This window comes from Geospiza fortis, unplaced genomic scaffold (assembly GCF_000277835.1).
Source record: "Geospiza fortis unplaced genomic scaffold, GeoFor_1.0 scaffold557, whole genome shotgun sequence".
Lineage (NCBI taxonomy): Eukaryota > Metazoa > Chordata > Aves > Passeriformes > Thraupidae > Geospiza > Geospiza fortis.
Genome location: NW_005054526.1, coordinates 385,263 through 408,610, shown reverse-complemented (window position 1 = coordinate 408,610; position 23,348 = coordinate 385,263).

The window sequence follows — 23,348 nt, the reverse complement described above, 5'->3', positions numbered from 1 at the left end:
TTTTAAAAACCACAAATGTTTATTTACATAATTTCTGTAAAACTTCTTTGCTTGCAACCTGCCACTGAATTAACTAGTTCTAGAAAGAAGCCATATACTTTCACATCAGATACTAAATGTCAAAATAACGGGAGTACTTGCATAACAGGTGCTGTGGCGCAGAGGAAAAAACCCCCTTTTTTTTGTACACACAGTATGGAGCAGAATGGTTATTCGTATTTAATTTCTATAATATTGTGCAGGGCTTTTAGTGTATAATGTTTCTGAGTATTTCTCACAGTTTATTAAGAATGTTGTTCTACCTCCTGTGCTTTTCCCAGTGTTTTGTGGACAGCTTTTCTCAGGCAGATGGACCTTGATGAAAGACCAGAGGAAAATTTCTTCTAATCAGCACTAGGTCACAGGGCAAATGCAATAACCACTTGGTTAGGAGCTGTATTCCCCATTCAGCAGGTCAAACTGGGAGCAGGAAGGTACCTGCCTGACCTGAAGGTTGAGACCAATGCAGCCCTTTTGGCACACCTAGCCCTGGTTAGACTCAGCTCAAAACACTTTTTACTCTTAGGTTGCACAGAGTACCTCTAACCCCCAAGACACCTGGAAAACAAGGTTAATGCCCCAGACTTGCTTCACAGAGGCCTCTCGCATGCTAGTAATTTTATCCACCAACGCCTTATCCATGTTCAGCTGCTTATAACCCAGAGGTAAGAAGCAGCTTATTTCAAGCTCCTGGAGTAACATCATGTTGCCTAGAAATGTTTCATGAGGTATAGATTATTTGCTGAATGAAACCGCTGTGCTGACCTGTAGCACATACGTGACCATTTACCCTCACCCTCTTCTGCACAGCACATGCAGCAAAAGTACAGAGTTTAAATTCTATTAAGAAGTTTACTCCAGAAGTGTGATCATTTAATAGGATCATAAAACTGCATGAAACAGATATTGACATTTAGCATAAGAAAGCATGGATTTATTTTTTTTACAGACACATGTTTTCACATGGTTCTTTATTTATTAGAAGTTCTAAAGAGGAATGATAGACCTATCTCTACATTATCTAATAAGCAATTTTACTCTTTATTTTAAAAAATCAGGTTTGTCAAAGATAACAGTGCATGCTGAAAGTATCAGAGCACAAAATTACTTGCATATCTAGCTGACAAGTCCTGAAAATAAGGAAATAACCCCTGGTAATTCCTAAGTATTTTGGATTACCATGGAATAGCACTAAAAGTAAGTTTGAAAATGATTTAAGAATGCCTCAGAGCGTAATTATGCGCAGATAGAGGTCATTGGGTAGAATATTCTTGCTGTAGTTTGGAGTTCATAAAACAGTGAGGGTCATATTCTAAGGTACTTTTAATTCCATTCTGTGTAATTGGAGTGCAAAAGTAGCAGCATGACAGTACCTGATTTAACTTCTAGGTAATTGTAACACCTCTGATAGGATTTTTCCATTGAACAACAGGACAGGCAGGAAGTATGTGAAGCAAAGTTCAAGGAAAGAAAAAAAGATCTTCGAACTCAGAAGAAGCATATTTTGAGCTATTTTCTTGTCTTCAAGAAAGGAAGAAGGCAGAAACTTTTGCCAAACTGTAAGGAAGCTTATTTGTGCTCAACCAAGAGGTTTGTCCTTGTACCTGGAGTGCTTCCCTCCTGAGGCATATACCAACTGAAGCTATCTCTAGAAAACAGTTTTGCAAAACCAAGGCTTGCCTCACTGTTAAGACACTGACTGGGGACCCTGGGAGTTTGTTTCTTTCCTGGCACAGTGCCCTGACTGCTCCCCAGCACAGCTCCTCTTACTGTCTAATCAAGCACATTAAGAAAAATACACATTTTTTCAAAACAAAAATCCTGCATTGGCATTCAAAGACTCTCCCTTATGCTAGAAAAGCCCTTTGTTGCTTTCCTGTGGCATGTCCTAGGGGCTTCAACAGGGATCTGCTCAGGTCAAGAACCCCTGACCACGCAAGCACCCTGCAAAGGCTGCAGAGAAAGGAGGAGAAGTGCACAGACCCCACCATCTGAAAGTCCCCTGGTAGTGCCAGTCTCTTCCTCCCTCTCCTCTGATAACCACAGCACAGCTTGCAGAAAATTATGAACCAAAACTGAGTAAAAATATCAATGAATATGCTATTCACAAATCATCTGAACAAGCTTTATTTACTTGGACAAAACTATTACTTGTCACTGTGATCAAGGTTGCAAATGAAGCCACAATTATAGCATTAACTTTCCTTCACAAAGACTAATGAATCAGGGACCTGACATTTAGAATTATATTTAATTTTATTAAGAAATACAAAAACAGTGGAATACAGAAGTTTTTCAAGACACAGAAATTTCACTAACATTCAGGGTTCTTCTGGAAATTAAATAGGTTAATCTCAATTTATTATAAAGCGAAAGAATACATTAGAGTAAAAATAAAGTTCTCTGATAAATTACATGTAAATTATATTTTGTCAGGAAACTAAAACTGACAATCAAATAAAAATACCCTGAAGAGTCATTATGGTAGCACAGATGTTCTTCTGCCCACATTTCACTTTGACTTTTTCTATTCAAGCAGCTCTAAAATAGATAATTGAATAAGAACCTCTAACAACAGGCTACAGAATCCTTCTTCTGAGTACAACTGAGGTTCACAGATCTTCCTTTTCCACCCTTACTCACAAACCTGTTGCTCCTGGGCTACATTTCCTGGATATTGAACATGGGGAATTCTATTTAAAAAAAAGCAGAAATATAAGCTCTGCAGCTGTTATGGTGCCTTTTTTTTAGGCACTCTGCACTGCATGCTATTAGCATTTCATGGAACTTGACTAAGGAGTTCAAAATGAGGGCAAATGTGAAGTTCTCAGAAGATCAACTAATTCAACAGCTTGGAGAGAGCAAGTGTTCCAAGAAGTCACATAAAAAGCTGTTGAAAGTGCTGAGTCAACAACAAATTTTGCATACAGAGTCTGCAAACTGGTTTCATGGAAAATTTATGCTTGTGCCTACAAAACCTTGCTTTTGCCCCTGAGAGCTGCTAAGGGATTTTGTTTTAAACAGGACTTTGCAGACCAGAACTCTGCAGTCCTTCTGAAAGCTCCCGAGAGTTTGGTGCTATCACTTGCTTAGGAGTTACATGATTAATTGGTATTGTCAATTTGCTATGTTAACTAAAAAAAAAAGGCAAAACAAAAAAATCCACCAAAACAAACAAACAAAAAAAACCCTACAAACCCTGGACACACACGCACGTATGCGTACACACACACACACGCATGCACAAAAATCATACCAAAAAACAAGCAAGCAAAAAAAAGCAAAACCAACCAAACAACCCCAAACCAACCCCTTCAACAAACAAATAGGCCCAAAGCACCAGATTCTTCAGCAAAGCAAGAACTGGGAAAATATCACAGGGAATCAACAGAAATATTTCCAGTGGTCCAGACTGGAAAATGCATTTTAAAATTAAACACAGCCAAATATCACAGCCAAGAGCTACTTGGACCAATGCCATTATTATTTATCTCTTTTTTTGTGCAAGCTCTTCCATTCAAGACTATGCACCTGGAAAATTGCAACTGACTTACCTGGGGCCCAGGCACAACATGGCTTTACCAAATTCTGCCTCTATGTACAAATGGCCCTCCAGTACTGCTTCAGGGTAAAGCATATCAATTTTACTTGAACTCCCAAAAATTCTGTGACTGACAGGGCAGAACTTCATGCTTCCACTCTAGCAGAGTTTTAAGCATCTAAAAATCTTTGAGGTAATAAATATTTGTCTTAAAAGCAACTCATGACATGGTTTTCTGCCCCACCCCATTGCACACTACCTAAAAAGAGTATGCAGCTCAACATGGAGGGTGAAGGGATGGTGAGGATGTACCCCCAGAGCATGACCCACCCTGTTCTTGCTCTCCACATCCCAGTCAGGGTTAAGCACGTCCACTTTTACCACAGACAGAAAAATTGGTATCTGCACTCTCATTCACATGAGATGACATTGCTCCTTGCCCCATGCTCTATCCAGACCAACACATGGAAACAGCTCAATTTTGTATATGCTGAAGCCACACCACATGAGCCAGACCTCTCATCAGGAAATCAATGCATTCATGAGCCAACCATCCTCAGCATTGACTCACAGTCCACAGAAGTCACCTCTGAAGCCTCAGAAACCCCTTGTGTGGTCCCAGAATCACAAGATGGATCAGGTTGGAAGAGACCACAGTGGGTCATTTGGTTCAATTTCCCTTCCCAATCAGGGTTATCCCAGAGTACATGGCACAGGATTCCATCCATATGGTTCTTGAATATTTCCACTGAGCTATTCGGAGTCCTACAGAGAACTTTGCACAGAAACTCATCTGGGGGCTACAGGCAGGGACTGTATTTCTGAGAACTATGTTCCATGCATTTGCCATGTTTTTCCCTTATCTGCCAGGCCTTTAAATGAGAAAAATCTCCTTTCCCTGCCTCAGCCATTAGTCATTTTGTGTTTAGATGTCCCTTACAAAAACGCTCTCCGATTCATTATTTCTGCTCTTTTTTCCTTTAATTTGAGTAGCTCATTGCGGCTAAATGAAAGCATTTGAGGTCAGCTGACTAAATGGGGTAGCATTTTAGTGCTCAGCACTTCAATTTGGAAAAAAAAGAAAGCTACAGCAATAAAACATTGAAAGGCCAAAATGGGCTGTTCCTAGGACAGAGATTCACTCTGAGCTGTTCTAGGTATTACATATTTCAAAATCTCACTCATGGCTATTTAATTAAATTGGCTTTTTACTTTCCTTCCAAGACATTAAAGTCCCAATATCTGTCTTTGAGCAATAAGTCCTGAGACACCAGCAGGTGCCTTCACTGAGGAAAGCCCAGGCTAAGTTGTAAAAATCTCCTTTCGACCCTCCTTACCAGAAAAGCGGAACAACTGAGGAGTGTTCCAGAAAATAAAGAATTAATCTGGTCCAGAAGACACAATTCTTCTGGAATTATCTAGAAAATGGCTGAGCAATATGTCATGTCAGAGCCTGATTGTACAGTCCCAGCTTGCTTATCCTAAACATCAAATATGTAATTTCCCCCGTTGTTTGTAACTTTGTGCTTTTAATAAAAGGATTCAAGAAGGGCTTCCAGAATTGTGAGGCTGTGTTAGATTTCCAATCTAAAGGACTTCTAGGGATAGAGGGATAGTTGAAGAATATTTTCCTGCTTTGTCTGGGAAACGTGTGACACAAATGGCTAATGTAAGGAAAGCAGGTTCTTACACTTCCTCCTGTGACTGATGTCTTGAGGTTTCCAATGCGTGGCTGAGGAGCCCATTTCTAGCAGCTACTTGTGAGTGCAGAGGGTTTTGCGTACAGTGGTCCTCGCTGCTTCTTGCCTGTGAGCTGCTGTGCTTTTTTTAATAATTGCCTAAATTGGCCTGATTTTAGGTGCTCTCCACAGCAGCAAGGCTGTCACATGCTGGCCAAACGTCTCTGATCTCTGTGGTGGATATGTGACCACTGTACTGCTTGTCCTCTTACATTTCATTACCAAACTACATCCAGATACCACAGTTCTCAGAACATTTACTGCCAGAAATTACTGCAGCTCAGGCTTTCTAGTGTACATAGGTGTGTGCTTTTCTACCACCCATTTCAGCCTGTGCATCTTCCAGGAGAGCTACCAGGGAAGAACATGTGATAGCTGTCTCAGTCCCTCTTTCGTCCTTATTTTACAACGTGGAGCTGATGTGATGAGATGCCATAAAAAGTCTGATGCAATAGGAAGGCAAAGTGGAAAGCAGCATGTCTCCACTACACAGCCTTGGCTGCCAACACTCACTGGTGTAGACACTTCCTGAGCCAGAGCTTACACCCTGGCTCTCACATGTGCCTATTTGCCATGGGCTTGACTAACCCTTTTTGTGACCCCATTCATACTTTTGGCCTCCCAAACATCCTGTGATGACGAGTTCCCCAATTTAAGCATGCATTTTGCAGAGAAGGACTTCCTCCTCTTTGTTTTCAACCCACTGACTAGTATTTGCACTGGGTGTCTCAGACTGTAAGATCCCAGTGAACAGTCATTCCCTGGTTATTGTCTCTGTACCATTCATTTTTTTTAGTAAACTTCCTCAATCTATCTCAGCCCTCAAAACTCCCTCCTATACTGAACACAATTTACCTGTACCACAGAAAAACACTCAGTCTCAGTTCAATTAAACAAAAGCTCTTACATACTTTTATTTCTGCTTTGTTTACATACATTTCCAAGTTATTCATTACCCTCAACTAAACATAAAAATGCTGAATAATACAAGGCCAGTAGTGCCATGCTTAAATTTTCAACTGAATTAGGATTTCCAAATCAAAGACTGATGAATCCCCATACACACACACACACAAAGGACCGCACTGGCCCTGTCTGGGACAAAATGTCCCAAAGGTTTGTGTAGCTCAGATACCAGAAACCAACATTGACGCTCCCTTGCTCCAGGACAAAAATTCCAGTCTGGAAAACTGCTCATGTACTATTGCAGCCAGAGATCTACACCTGAGCCCTTCACCCTCCAGACTTTATTCTAGTGCCTACCAACACATTCAGCAACCTGAAATGCTTAGTCCCAGTGGAAAAAAGGCACCATGACATTAAAAATCTCTCAAAGAAATAGCCCATCAATGGAGAATTAGAGTGGTATCACCATAGTGGTAAACAGTGACTGAACAATGGTATTCTAGAAGCATCTCAGTGCAGCCACAGGGCAAAATAAAGGGGTGTTCCATCGAGCAGAAGCAACACGGGAATTCACACAGCTGTACTATAGTGAGGAGAGATTCCTGTTTTTATGAGAGCAATCACAGATGTTTTAATGCTTGACATGTATTTAAAACTGAGATTTGGGCCTAATTTCTTAGTCTCCCTTCTTCAGTTTGAAAGTTGAAAAGTTGTGAATATTATGACCTCAATCTCATTTTATGGAACAAGGTTGTCAGAAACCCAGGATAGCTTTATCACTAGAGCAAAACCATGCATGTAGTGTGTGTTTGTACGCATATACATAAGGATAGGAGAGCAAAATCTATTATGAAAAAGTTAAGATGCTTAAAAGTATCAAATAGTAAGAAGAAAATACTGTGTTCACTGAACAGGAATTCAGCTCTAAGCAAAAAGTAGCAAACTATTTTAAAACTGTAACTGTATCATTTTGAACCGAAGGAATCAAGGTGATACCCAAACTGCAGTGAAGCTAGACGGACTGTTTAAACACAGATGAGTAGTACATCTTGTGTTAATTGTTAAAGTGCAGCTCCTTCAGGCACTGTAAGATTTCCAGCCAGGATTCCCCAGCTGGTTTACGTCCCATTTTGTACGTTTGCCAGATCATTGCTGCACTCAGCACCACACTTCCTCCTCTCGAGGGCAAATCCTCCCTGAAAATAAGCAGCAGCAAGCCCCTGAACTCACGAAGCTGGTGGCAACACCGTGGGGAGAAGCATCTGGTTCTGCTCCGCCTGGTGCTGGCAGTGCCGTTGGGGTTCTGCCGGAGTCCAGGGCTGGAGGTGGCAGTCCTGGGAGAGCACCTCCAGCCCGTAAGCCTCACCAGTGTGCAGGGCAGCCCTTCCAACATCTCCTCAGAAGCAGCTGCCACACAGGGGAGGCAAGGATGTGTTAAATCAGCTTCCAGGAGAAAAGAAGCCTCAGTATCTGTATTCCAGCAGATTCTAGATTATATTGAAATAGCATATGGATTTCAGGGCTGGCAGAAAGTGGAGGAGTGTTTGGAACAGCCCAGGTACAGCTGCTCTGGGTTCACAGCTGGGTGGGATGCCCTTTCTAATACACTGTCTGAGGAAGGGCCTTGCTGTGGAGCCCTGACTACCCCTCTGCTCAGCCAAGTACGGTCCCTTGGGCAGGTCACAGACAGGTGACAAAGGCAATACCAAGTTCCAGTGTATCAGACTCATTGCAACTACCTTAGAACCAAACTTTTGACACAGTTACAGGCATTTATTTTGCAAGAGATTATCCTCTGTTTCACTTCTGCTACTTAATAACGTAGCTGAGGCTATGATAAACGTGGCAAAAGAGAGAAGATTGCTATGCAGATCAGATACCCATCATTAACCTAGAGAGAGATAATAAGTGAGGTTAATAGTGCTGCTGAGAGAGAGTTCTGAATGTGCTGAATGTAGATGAGATCTGCAGCCAAACTTCCTGAAGATTTCACAGGGGATAGGAACCTGCATCACAGCTTCAGACTAGATCCAGCTGAGCACATCACTGGGACTAGGATATCTCCAGTTCCAACCTAGTCCCCCTCTGCCCTGAAAACTCTCACTGTGCAAACTCTCCTCTCCATGATAGTTCTGTGGCACACACATGCACACACCTACACACGTAGTGGGTGCTCTTTTTAAACATTTCATGTTGCTTCTGTGCACAGCAGAGTTGATTAGTCCCACAGAGATAGGCAAATAAACTGTCTTCAAGTCAAAATATTCCTCATATGACAGCAAGTTTAAACAAGCATTATTTACTATTGTTTGCTTCCCAGTGAATCACTCAGTGTAATTTCCAAAAACTCACTAATATTGTGTTGGATCAAAGTAATAACTCCCTGTAAATATCAAGCAAATAAGGTGCTTTACAGTTCTGTCCTTCCTTCCACCCAGAGAGCACTCCACACTGTATGCACTCATGAATTTACCCTCATTGTCTGTGAGGCCAAGGGAGAAAAAAATGTGGAAAAATTCAGCTATAACACAGAGCCGTAACTTGCTTGTGAAAACATAACACGAACATATTTTAAAACTTATTTCTTTTTCCACGGGGATTTTCCATTACCATATTTCACATTATTAATATTAGTTGCAAAATATGCTCCAAGCTGATAAATTTTAGTAGTGAAAAGCCTTAATAAAACTGATGCTAAGATCAGCATCAGAGTCACCTTGAGTCACCTTAATCCTTCTCCAAAGAGAACATACTGTATCTAGAGTAATACTTCCACAATGTGTTTCTAGTTATTCACTGTAAAGGCAATAAAATAGTTGTATATGGCATAACACTGCATGAAACAATAAATCTCCAGCAGTTTAAGTAGCAACTATTTCCAAGGAGAAAGCATGGTTCTGCTGCCTGCGAGTCTGTGAACATCCCAAACATCTTAATATTTAAATGACAAGCACGAGGTTTCAACCAGAAAAAAATATCTCAGATGAAAACCTGTTTGCCTTCCAGTAGGTGCCGGAGGGAGATTTAAATCATTCATACCAAAGTGATCAATATTCCGCATGGCACTTCACAAAGGAATTAAAGAAAATCAATTTCCTACAGACCTTCCTATTCTGAGCTTTTTTATGAGTCAATGACAGCTGAAGTGTTTGCATCCTCAATGAGGTCTTTCAGCACATACCTCAAACACTGCACAAGACCTCTCTTGGGAGGCATAAAACAAACTCACTTGTTCTGATGTGCAGACTTCAGAGCAACAACCAGAAAGCATGGCTGCATTACACCTCTCATACATACATACATATACATCCTTTTTTAAACTAACTTGTATTATGCAGAGTAACATATTTTGCTAGCACTCTGAGCTTAGCTGTATTCATATGGAATACCCCAGACTCCATAGGAATCAAGAAAAGCAAAAGCACAACTACGTGCTAGACATTTTAAATCATGGTGGCAGAGACTGAAGGAACAAAGAAACCCTGTATGAATTGCAAAGGGTAATATGGCTGTTATTTTGTTGTATGGTGTATGTAGTAGCTGCATACACCTTAAAGTCAGACAGTTTAGCTGGTGAGGTCTCCAGTCTAAAAGTGTAATTTAGCACAGTAAGCAGCAAATTTAAATGAAGAGATATGCAGGAAAAAAAAAATATGGAGAGAGCCTTACTCATGCTCACTGCCTGTAGGAATAACTAACCAATAATCCTGCTAAGAGGTTTCTGCTCCTGTGGTACCCCATCTCTCAGAAATCAATGCCAGATGGGACCATGTCCTGTGGGGCAGCCCTGACTGCTCAGCAGCATCTCCCAAAGGCTGCAGGAGTCTCCTGCTGACAGATAGTACAGGAGTCACAGAGATCTTTAAATTCCTTATTTATTACTGAGAGGAAACTACAGTGGTACTCACACCACTCTGCAGCCTCCAGCTCTCTGTGGGTTGGCGTCTGTGATCCTCCTCCTGCTGCTGGCATGCTGCACATATTCCTCTCCGGTGATCTGCTTTTTTCACCATAGTTTTTGAAGACAGCTTGCTGTGTCCTGGATTAGCTTGCCAATCAAAAGTTCACTATCAAGATCTTAGAAAACACACTTTTTTGGCTTTCCCTCTTATCAAACACCTTAGTCCTAAAGAAGTCCTGTGCCAGCTTGGGTGCTTTGTGCAATATCCAGGAAATTTCTAAGATTTAAGCTTCAAGGTTCTGAAAAAAATTCTTCTTCTGACTCACCTGCAGCTACACAACTCTGCAATAGCCGTATGGTTTGCTCTGTTGGTAATTTTTGTCCCACTTGCCAGGTGACTCCATGGGGCTGTGCCCCTACAGGACTCTGTAGGAGTAGAATGAACAGGGCAGGAAGCACTTCAACTTTCAGAAAAATTCAAACAACATCCATGTCATGTATCCAAAATGTTGTCCAGCGCAGGGAGCGACCCCAGTGAGTGCAGCTATGCCCTGAGGCAGCCTGGGCCAGGTGCCCAGCAGGGCAAACAGCAGCAGTGTCGCACCAGTAATCGACTCTGCAAACACCAGACGGGTCCTACTCTCAGGTCATTTCATTCCTTTGAGTGAAGGTTTCAGTTGAATTTATCTTGTCACAGCTGAACCCTCCTTCTGTGCCTGATTTACCATCTTTTTCTACCCAAATTATGGCAGAAAAACACAACATAGAGATGAAAATTTGGTGAAAAGGTTCTCCAGACCCAACAGTAAATAAATCAGGGTGTGTGAGTATCATCTCTACCCCAATGTTTTTTGTTTGCACAGCTATCTATGCAAACTGCAGGGTTCGGGTATTTTTTAAAAGAAACTTACAACAAAATAATATTTGCAAAAATATCATTTTACAGAAGAAAAGCACTCATCAATGACCACACCAACAACTCAATGGCTGCACCCATCCACTCAACAGGAGCTTTACAACACAAGTATTTCTTAGGTAAAGACAAGTGTTTGGGGAAAAACCCTTGCTGATGCTGCAGCATTAGCTACAGTTGATGGTCAGCTCACTACAAGAGCCTCACCATCCCATTAACTGGCTAGATGATCCAGTCACTGACATAAATAAGCTACAGTTTTGCAGGGCTAGAAATTCAGGAATCCATGCCCTATTATCTTACAGTGAATAAGAACCTGTAAATCATGCAGACATGTAACTATAAGCCAATCAAAAAAGAAAAAAAAGATACATTCTAAGGAGTATATTGTTCTTTCTTAGTATTTTTTGCCAAAAATTATTATCCATCAGAAATCCCACACATTCCCCATGAAGCTCTCCAAAATCACATGCATGAGACAAGCCCCTCAAACACCACGGTCAGTCAGATTAAAGGTTTAAATGCTTTTGCTTCATGAAGTGAGTAAATTTAAGGCTCATCTAGCAAAACACAGATATTCCTGCACAGGAATCTCCTACCATCCTTAAAATTTGATTATCATTTGGTTGCTTTGAAAAGGAGGTGAGGCAGGCTGGATGCTTGTGAGGCAGCCTATCTAATTTAAGACATCCCCAACACTTGTTGCACACGGTGGCAAATACTAACCTAGACAGAATATGTACTAAAAACCAAGCATACTTGCACTCTGGGCAAGGACCTTCCTTCTGCAGGCTGACCTAGCTGCAGGCACATATCTCTACCCTGCAGAAAAAGACATCTGAGTCTTTCTCTGCACATCCAATGTTGTGACTGAGGTAGAGAAAAGACTAAGGGTAAGTAAATGTTCCATTTTTCCAGGGGATATATTTGTCTATCCATTACATACCTGCTGGCATCACCTCAAATCAACAACTTTAGTTCCAAAGTTCCTACCATGCATTTCAAAGGACTAAAGTGATTATTACTAGTTAGGACTGTCCAGACAATCACCAAAGGGATGTATATTTGGACTAGAGTTGGTTTTGAAGCGTTTTATTATGAAAATTTCACAATGAAGGAAACCTGACTGTAACTTACTATAAACAACTCATTTCAGGGAATATGGTGCCACAGAAAACAGGATTATCAGTGAAGGTAAGATCCTACAAAGTTATTGCCTGCGAATTCAATGTATATTCCTGCTCCTTTTTCTTAATTGGATTTACTACTAGCATGTCAGGTTCCACCTTTTTTCTTCTGTTTTTATCAATCAGGCTCATTAGTTGAAATTCACAGTCAGTCATGTGAATGAGGAGAAGCTAGGGCCTCCTGTACAGAAGAGGATTTAGAAAATGCTCTTTTACTACTTTTTCAGAACTTGGCTCTGAATTCCTCATCCTGAATAAGCTTTTTCCTTCTATTTAACCAGACAAAGCACAGATGCAGGGGATGTAAGCTATTTGGGTAGAGCTGAGATATGTGTACTCTTTGGTTAATCAAAAATTCTTTGGGCAAAGTAATGTGCATGACTAGGAAATGATGGGCAGCCATAGAAATATGCATAAGTATATATTCAGGCTTAATTTCTCATATCCTGTGGCTGAGCATTACCAGCCATGGGGTACAGGGGTGGGGAGGGGGAAGAGAGGGAATAAAAATAAAAAGAGCCATGGGTCTGTTTGCTGCCTGCTATTCAGTATGTCCTCTGCCCTGAAGGAGAGTCATTCAGTCTGCATTCTAGGAAATGCACAATCCAAAGTGAAGAATATTGTATATATTTGGGACCAACAACCCACACTAAAATGTTCTTGCTTCTCTTAATAAATGGCAATTATTTGTACACTATCTTCCATAAATGAAAATAAGCCTTCATAATCAGGTATGTAATATTATAAAGGTTTGTTGAAAAGAAGTCTTCTGGGAAGTATCAGAAATGCACATTCTATCCCTGAATTCTGGGAAATCAGTTAAGCCTGATCTAGCTGACATTTGTCTAACAATATATGGACGCAAATACCTTATGGTTGAAAGCATATCGGAAAGACCATGGCAACCCACTTGTTCCAGCAGCGGTCAGAAACAAATTATATTCCAAAATATGTTCCTTACTTGCTTGTTTATGGCTATCTGACATGCAGAGCTAAAACCCCTCGTTTCCAGTTAAAGGAAACTTCATTTACAGAGCAAAGCTCATTTGTAAGTCTTTAGGCACAAGCAAGTTGAACAAGCACATCTCTGTCAATTTACTCTCTGGCAGGGCTGTGATGTCCTGGAGGCTACACAGGATTTTGTGCAGTAATTGCTGATCAAGTCCTTAGATAGATAGAGAATGCAATTTTGGTTGTGTGTGCTGAAAGATCCTAATGGCTGCCAGGAGGGGAATTTCAGAATGAAAGACAATAAGATTCCTCATTAAAACACTGGATTTGCCATGCTCATTTTAGATTCAGTTGAAGGAGCAATGAAATCACTTTCTATATAATAAAAACATTTTTGAGCTGCCTTAAAAGGCATTAAATTGCAAAAGAGGTCAAGGCTAAGCCATTCCACCTGAGAGTTTCCACATATTGCAAAAGAGACTGGAATATTAGTTTTGCTGGAACTGGACTTTGGAGACACAAAGTCAGGTGAAAAGTTTGGAGAGGAAATTGGAGAGATATGAGCTTTCTGAATGCCTAACTCCTTGGAACGACAGTCTTTGGATATACTAAGAGCTGTACCCAGTATGTACTTTTTATCATTTATTAAAAAAAATGAAGTAGTTTTCAGTTCACTCAGTGTTTCAAAAATTCCTGAAGAAACTGACTAAATTTCCAGCACTGCACAAAACAAAAGCTCAGTACATTTAGGAATTTACAGGAAAGTGTGACAATTATGACAACAAAAGACCAGCAATGAGCTTGCAGGACTCCAGAGACTGATTTTTCTGACTTTGTCCTGATTCTAAAACTGGGAAGTGGGCAGTGTAAGGACTGAAGAGACAATGAAAAAGAGTCTACAAGTAACTAATTGCTTAAAATTCCTTATGTATGTGAAGGCAAGGTAAAGCTTCAGTGACATGGAGGAAATGTCTGATTACACATAACATGCACATAAATAAATACATTACTGTTAGGTATAGCATAGCCATAATTCTAAGAAAATGTGAACCCATCTTTCAAATCAGGTCTCTGCTTATGTAGCAAAGTATCACACTTCTTCTCTGTGGCACTTGGGATGTCACACATATAAGAGGGATGGAACTGATGAACAAACCTCTCCTTTTGATTGTCTGCCACTGCAGCAGACTGGACCATTGCTACAATATGGAGTTCTTTATAAAATAATACAAATAATGATTATAAATATTTAAAGAGCTTTATCCAAAGAAAGGTTTAAAAATATTTGATCCAAAGAAACTGCTCATCTTCACTGTTCTCTGTTCTCTCTTCTCCCCAAGGCCAGAACATCCACTAGGGCCCATCCATTCTCCTCTTTCTCTGAACTGTTTGGTTTTTTTTCCAAGGAATAATGTAGAACATTTATGAAGCATGATCTCGCTGTTTGTTTTCATTTTCACTCTAAGCCTGTTATGTTCTTCTCTGAAATCTCTGGCAATTCATTTGCTGTCTGTTTTTCTATTTATGAAGTATTGTGTAATTATTGGTTAAGTTCTAGAAATTTCATTTGCATTTCAGGGCTTTGAGGATGAGATGGAGATTATTTTGAAGTGCTTTTTTCTGTTTGTTTTTAAGACCACAGAACACCTTGAATCTGGACTATTTGTTGTTTTTCCAGTAAATCCTTCCATGCTTTTTAGTTGAGCATTATTTTACATAACTGAGGGGTTGGACTGCTCTATTCTTGAACTGGAACATGCTATCATATTCCCCTTCAAGAGTTTTTATTTTGGGATTAAGTTTGAAACTACTTCAGGCAAGGGCACTTAGGGCACAGTTCATTTGCTGTGGCTACATCTGGTAAGTAGTTATATAGGATTCTTTCTTCTTTCTGTATCAGGAAATAGGTATTTCTTCTTTCCATATCTCCTAATCATGTAAACAGTAACTTGAACAGATTTGCTTGGGGCATTTGCCCACTGTACTACTGAATACCACCAAACAGCAGACTGTGCACTTACTTGCAAAAACCTGGATAATACATCCATTCCATGTATGTAATGATAATAATAATGATAATGATAATGATAATGATAATGATAATGATAATAATAAAGTGGATAATAATTTATACCAGAGTGAATACATATACAAAGCTACTGGCAGAGGTCATCACACTAAATGGCGTATCTTCCCCAAATAATAAACCAAATAAACAGTTCAAGGTCCAGATGCCCATAAACCTCAGGACCATTTGAGCTGACTGCTTCTTATATGCAGGAGTTTCCCTCCCCATGCATTTTACATGTGCTAGCTATTCAATTACCCAAAATTTTAGATGAGAACATCCATAAGCCCTCATATACAAATGCAGTACAATTCAGACCTATGTGGTGTCAGTAATCAGTCTGTCATAATTCCACCAGCTGTGCAAGAACATCATCTTCTCAAGAGCAATCATCCCCCACCTCAGGAAAAACTTAACACCGACTCCCTTAAAAAAAAAAGGCTTTAGTCAGCTCTTTGCTATCTGCACTGGCTTTGGCTTGTTCTTGTTCTAAAACTCTCCCCTTGCCATGAAAGAACCAAGGTAAAATGAAAAGTCATGGTTATGATAGAGATAGTTATGGTTATGATAGAGATTTGTGATCATTAATATTGGGTCATGTATTGAAGTGCCTTGTGATAGCCAAATTGTGCTGCAGACATTCAATCTGACTTGCATGGACTGAAGAAGTGGTACCTCAACCACCATACCTGAACCACAAAAGCCTGCACTGATCATGGAAGTATCATGAATTGTAATGTAAATTATTATTCAAAATAATACCATATGATAACAGTATAATAATATAAATACCATGTATTCATTATCATAGGTTTAAAATCCTCTGACTTTCAATACTTGCTCCATTTTGACTTGGACCTGCCACCTCTTAAGGCAACAGATATTACATCACAGCTGACCATGATGTCAATGACCCAGGTGAATGTCATGCAGATAGTCCACCCTCTGGAAAAGTAGTTAACCACTCTACTCGCTGAGCCCTAGGAGGAAGTCTGATGAGTCCCTCCATTAAACAGGCACTGTCTGATAAAGGCAAAAAGCACAAAGAAGGCTAGAGCAGAATTTTCTTCCTGCTAATGGTAATGTCATTTCACCTCTTGTCAGTCCAAAACCTCCTAGCAGAAGACAGTCAAGGGTCCCAGACTTGCTGTCCTGCTTCATCACCCTTACCAGCTCCTGCAGCTCCCAGAACACCTAGGAAGTCAACCCCGTGAGACTGGGAGCAGCATGGAGTTCACTGTTGGATTTATTGAATATCATTCACAACACATGAAAGCTCTTCATTTGCAAACAGTCATCACTTCAGGTATGAATTAGTTGTAATCTCCTGTTTTTACACTATCTTCTTGTTCAGTCTCAGCACACACACAAAGCTGTGGGGTATGGAAATCTCCAGAGAAGTCAGCTGGCAGACTAACATAGATATCAAACTTACACCTAAGAATGATTGAAGAAAGATTGTTGTAGTTTCACTGGGAATATCAGGAAGGCCTGGAGAAGCTAAAAATGTGAGATCAGAGCCATCAGGGAGAAATAATATAAGCCTAAGAAACTGGAGAAGGAAGGCAGAAGTGGCTTAGGGTGTACTCAAGGCAGTAGATCAAATAGGTGACTACTGAATGAAAAAAGTCAGATCGAAAACTAATTGAGTAAAGCAGACAGACAAAAAGACTGAAGCAAGTCTGGCTTCCTTTACTATCTGCTGTACTATCTCTCTGTGTTTACAAAAGTTACCTTAATTATCACGGGGATATGGCAAGCAGGGCACCAATGGAGCTGGTGATGTTGACATGCAGAGTGATTGTATCAGAGGCACTGTTTATTAAATAAAGTTGTATCCTCTGCAACTGACAAGGCACGGCTGTTACTCGCCTGTTCTCCCTGTTCAAATAATATTTAGGCAGGGATTGCAAGAGGAGCTCAAGAGCTTTGAAGCTGAGATGCTTTCATTCATCCTGTAGGCACAGAGTCAGAGGTCACTCACTGGGGGCACTCGAAGGAAGATGTTGCATGGGACAATGAGCTGGAAAGGGGCCAAGGAGACTTCCAGACGCTTCACAACATAAAATTGTCTCTAAGATTTAAACTACTGAGGAGCAGGTCTCTGTAAAAGCAAAGCTGTTTTATCCAGACCTTTCCAGTTCTGACATAGAGTTAGATAAAACATATCAAGAGATGAAGAAGCAGCCAGTATAAGGGCCCCCTTTTTACTCTATCTGTAGCACCTGAGGAAGAAGAGATGAACTGAGATGTTTCTTTTAGTTTTTAAAACCTTCTTTTTCAGTATCTTGTTCATACCTTGGCCTAATAAATTTTAATTGAGGTATAGAAACATCTCAATTATCTGAAGGCAATTTAAGAAACAAACCATTTAAAAAACATAGTGCTAAAACAGCTTTCAGAGAATCACAGAATCATATAGGTTGGGAAACACCTTTAAAGTTATGAAGTCAAACTGCTTTAGTCCAGATTAAATGAGATTTATAACCAGGTCTGGTCCACACATCTCCAGCAGCAAAAGGTGAGGGTTTCACTACAGAAAATGCTCTAAGAAAAGACCCTCACTGTCATCAAAAGCCTGTGAGAGAGAGACCACCCTTCAGGTTAGCTGCCAGGCTAGAACAAATGGGATCTCGTAGATCCCATTTGTCAACCCAGGACATCTCCCTGCATGCTTGGTGGAAGATATGTCAGTGAGACACCTGCCCTAAGTCAGGAAGATGCTTTGCACACCTGGCTAAACAGTGTCCTAGTGAGAACTGCACCTCTCAGGGGTATTGTCCCAACAAAATTATTATTTACCTCAGGGCCAAGTATCACCTGGTCAGATTAATTGCAAACATTGTAGCAAAACATGAACTGCACTGACTGCTCTGAACTGAGGTTCACAAAAGAAGGCAGTCTAGAGCATAGGCAGACTGTATAGGAAACATTTTTCTATCTTACCACATCTTCCTGTCTTCCTCCTCCAGTTCTGTGATATGCACAGTCACACAGATAACCTCCGTTTGACATTTTCATCTGCAGAAGTCCACGAGCTGACTGGCAGGCTTCTCACACGTCAGCTTGTCACAGCAAGAAAACAGGAATGGGTGTGTGAGTATTGCTGCATTTCAGCCCCATCAGTGAACTCAGCAGTGATGATGGGACCAAATGAAGTCTGTCCACTCATTAGATTCCTGTGGTCTGCTACGTGCCAGGAGTTTGACCATAACTCCCTGGCGTATGCAGATGGCTTCTGCGATTCCCAGGTGGTCTCTCACCAAAATATATCCCAGGCCTGGGTCTGGTTAACTTTCAATGACACCAACACAGCCATGGGCTCCAAAGGTGATAATTTCTTTTAAAATACAGAAGAATAATAAAAATTTCTTTTAAAATAAAGTTATTTCTTTTAGCAACAAAGGTCAAAAAATAACCACCACTTGTGGAGTCAGAGATAAGAAGTCAGAGCAAATCTACCTTGTTTTGCTTGAGAACAATGAAAAAGCAAGGCAGTCTTGCTTCTTTCTTAACCAAAAAAGTACTTTAAAACTAAGACCTTAAAATCCAATAATTTTCTTTCTTTTCAAATAAGAAGTATTATCACTTCCACATTTAACCTAATCCTTAGCCTCTCTGCTCTCTCCCTTCCCTGTTCTTGACAGCTCTGCTCTGACACCCTTCAGGCCTAGGTAGACTGCAGGACTAAGGAACTAATTCTTACTGTGAAAGCAAGATAAATCTCTGGTTTTATCAAAGCCCTTTTTCAATGAAATTTGATACTATTTTATTATTTGATTCTGCAAGAAAAACACCTTGAATCAATATAGAAATAATTAAAGGACCTGGGCACTGATTTGATTTCCAGGCAGGAGAACAAGGTCTGTCTGTTTCTCTCCCTTTTTACCATACTCCTGGCACAAAAACGTACAAAATGTGCAAAGAGGATTCAAGAGGATTCAATAAATCAGTAGAAAGACTTACAGCTTTTTTTTAAAAACTTCAAGGATGAAATATAGGAAAAGGACTACAAAAAGCAGGGAGGGAGAACTAGGAAAAGGCAGCAGATGTTGTAAAATATCTACTTTCATGTTCCCTGTGCACCAGAAATGTGCAGACGTGTGTTGGCAGTGCTACAGTCAGAGTCCACAGCGAGGCTACATCTTACACATCTGGAAGGTATTTGGCAGGGTGTAGAGTTCAAATGTTTTCTGCTTCAGCTGATTTCAGACATACCTCTCAGTGACAGGCTCAGCTGGGGACAGCTCAACCAGCAGGCTCGTTGAAGAAGTCGTTCACGGCAGTTCCAGCTCGCCTGCTCCGACTGCTCAATGAAAATGAAAACAGAGGAACTGGGAGGAGAGCAGGCAGAAGAAAATGGCAACCCATAACTCAGCAAAGCCTGGCCTTGTATCAAGAAACAGAATGTACTTGGATGAAATCCAGGGTGTGAGTTAACTTGAGTGCAGAGCAAGCCATTCAGGAAACAAGAAGGTCCGCGCTGCACAGAAACACGGAAGGGTCACATTAGACCCCATGTGCTTTTTTTCAAAAATCCCTCTGTTTTAAAAATAGATAAATACAAACAGAAAGAAAAGTTCAGTTTTTCTGTCCTAAAAGAAAGGCCAGCTTAAGCCAGCAGGGAAGGTGAGGCATGTTGCTGTGTCAGGGACTGCCTGGCATTGCACTGGCCCAGAATGGGAGCTTACAGCAGTCACCAGAGGGTAACTCTGCTTTGGTTAAGAAATGTTTCTCAGCCGGAGTGCACTTCTAGGGTCTTTTCCTGCTCCACCCGGTATAATCCAGTGCCTGTGAGCTACCTGCTGAGCCTAGTGAGGAGAGAGCAAGTCCCTGGTGTGGTGCATAATTTACATTTGCATTATGAGATTTCCAGGTGCAGAACACCTTGCAGTGACAAGCCTGCCTGACAGCCTGCTAGGGGCCAGCTCACCACTATGCTAACAAAGCCCTGCTGATGCTGCAGATCCTGCAGGTATGGAACAGCTCATGGCAGAGGGAGGCTTTCCCCACCTCACAGCACAGGTTCTGGCTGTGCCACCATGGGAACCAAGCCAGGGACTCCACTGATGAGGAAGGACACCTTGTGTGACAAGGAGACAGGGGACAAGCTTTACCCCTGTGAGCTGCCCTTGGACCACCCAGACAATGTTTCCCTCCTTTCCTCTGGAGTCTCAGCTGTGCACAGGAGCTCAAAGCAATTCACTGATCTTTTCAATGCTTGACACACCTCAGGCTTGCAATGTAGAGTATGTTACACACCTTCACTTCTGCCTTCACCTTCTCTGCCCAGAACAATACTGGAATTGCAACACGGAAAGAGAGGAGGAATAGGATGACCAGTGTCTAAAAGCAGTGTGCCAAGACATTACCACTGAATAATGCTGTCAGGGGCAGCACAGCACAGTTATTGCCACACCTCCACCTCCAGCTGCCCCACACTCATCTCACTATTTTTATTTTTGCACTCTCTGACAACACACATACTCAGATGCAGGTGATGTTGCACTTCTGCTCTATTCATTCCCCTCTGAAACTTGAAAAGGCAGCAATATTTATTCATTCAAATTGTTGCTAAGATCACAGACACTTAGACACAATAGGCTTGATCCACATATACAGTAGAGAGATGAGGGAATGGAAAGTCCCTATGATGTAATGCCTCTGCATGGCCACTGCAGTCTTCTCTAACCACCAGTCCAGGCGTCCAGATATGTAGCTCCATTTTAGAAATATCCAGCAGCAGGAGGCTTGCAGCAGGGCTTGTTCTCATAGGGTGCTTCTCATCTACCTGTCAGCCCAGCCATCAAGCCTTGCACTGATATTTTCCCTGGGTCAGCATTTCCTAATATTTTTTTAACCTGACCTTAACCACCTCTGACCCCATGTGCCCCACAGCACACACCCTGACAGATTCTCCAAAACAAGCATTCACTCCCTGCCTTTCTCTCAGTTACTCATGCCCCCACCAAACTCACCCACAGCCCTCCCATTCTGGGGCTGATATGGAGGAGCCACACTATTTCTTTAGCTGGCATAATGAGAAGTTCGGTCAGGGATGAAAAAGACCAAGAGAAACACTAAGAAGTTTTATAAAAGCTTGAAATAACAGCAAGTCAGGACTTTTAAACTGCTGATTCTACACATTAAAATATAGCCAAGGTGAAGAAAGAACCCACACTCATGGCATAACAAAAATCGAAACCCAGAACAAAGTTAAAATTTATCTGATTATGGAAACAGGCTGAGAGATGTGGGACTGTTCAGCCTAGAGAAGACAAGGCTACAGAGAGACCTTAATGCAGTTTGTAATACCTGACTGGAGCCTACAAGAAAGTTAGAGAGGGGCTTTTACAAAAGTATGCAGTGATGGGACAGGGGGAATGGCTTCAAACTGAAAGAGGGCAGGTTCAGGTTAGATGTTAGGAAGAAATTCTTTTGTGTAGAGGTGGTGAGACACTGGAACAGATTGCCCAAAGAAGCTGGGGCATCCCATCCCAGGAAGTACCCAAGATTAGGTTCAATGGGGCAGGAGCACCTTCCACCTCTTCTAGTGGAGGGGCAGGGGGCTCAGAACCAGATGATTTTCAAGGTTCCTTCCAACCCAAACCATTCTGTGAATCTGTGACTATGGTGACTGGAAAATCTCAGCAGACTGAGACCTAGGTAATTAGTCTTTTCCTTACAAATAGCTTTACTAGAAAATACATATAAACCATAAATATAAAATTCACTTCTTTTTTTCAGCTTGCTGTGCCTACCTTAGCAATACCAACATGACATGGTGCTGTGTAGATGAACAGTCTGCAGAGGAGGAGTGGTTTAACCACAATGTCCAACTGCTCTGCCCCAGCACAGTAGCTCACCTACCTATCCCAGCCCAATGGAATAGAAGAAAATACTTTTGAAATGGGAGACCACCCACTGAAAACCACCTGAAACACCTGTGTTTGGCTTCTATGTAAATAATCCAAATTCCAAAACAAACTACAGGTTGTCATCTGATGATTTTTCATCTAAAAGAAGCAACAGCAGCAGCAAACCGGGGAACAAGCAGCAATCCTCCCCCCTTGCAGGTGTAGAGAGCCAGATCAGGGTAAACACACAAATATCTAAATCCAAGTTGGTGGCGGGAGCCCTGGGGCAAGGATGCAGCATGTGTGACTCAGAAATATGTGATCCTTCCCAAAGCCAGGAAAGGGGAGAGGTGTTTTGAGCACTAGATCTGCTGTTTCCCTCAAGACTGCTTCAGAAAAACCATAACCCCAGCAGACTGATGTGCCTGAGTGCTCAGTCACAGCACAAAAACCAGAGTTACTCCATCTTGGCAAGGGTGGTGCTAGCAGACGTGGGGTATAATGATCTAGGAACATAAAGCAACAAGGCCTGTGGGCAGAGGGGAATCTATTTTATTAGACTCACTAACAGAGTTAGAGAAATAAAACAGACCAAGCTTTCTCTCAGGTATGAAATGGAAGTCCCACTCCCCAGAGGAGAGCCATGACCCATGGCGACCACAAAGACTCTGAGAAAATAACGGGATACTGAAATGCAGTGGATTATTCATCATATTTGAAATATTGAGTAGCAGGATGGCTGTTGTCTAGCACAGGGTTTGGCCAGGGGAAGAGGGCAGCCAGCTGCCTGCCAGGGGCTCCCCAAAGGCTGGTGGGAAGCAATCAGACTGTGATGAGCAGAGCAGACCCTCCCTCCCGCAGCTGCCCAGGCTGCGACACCCACAGTGGAGGACCAAGCACTGCCCAGGTTCCCAGGCTCCCAGGGTTTTCCCAACATGTCAGTGGCAGCACACAACTGTGCTCACAGCCCTGATGGAAGTCCTATTAATGAGCAAAGCTGCCTGGCTTGGTGAGGCTGCAAAGGCCTCTCTTGTGCTGAGGCTGAGCTGGGAGCCTGTCAGCAGTTACTGCTGCAAAGTGCACAGCTATGGGTAAAACTCTTTGGGGGTTTTAGAGTGCTGCAAGAGATAATGTTATTTTTTCCAGCTGTTCACAGAACTTGCCACATTTCTACAGAGCAACTTCTATTTTAAAGAGTATGAAAGCCCTTATAGTCAGCCTCTAGCCCACTGAGGGAAATGCTCTC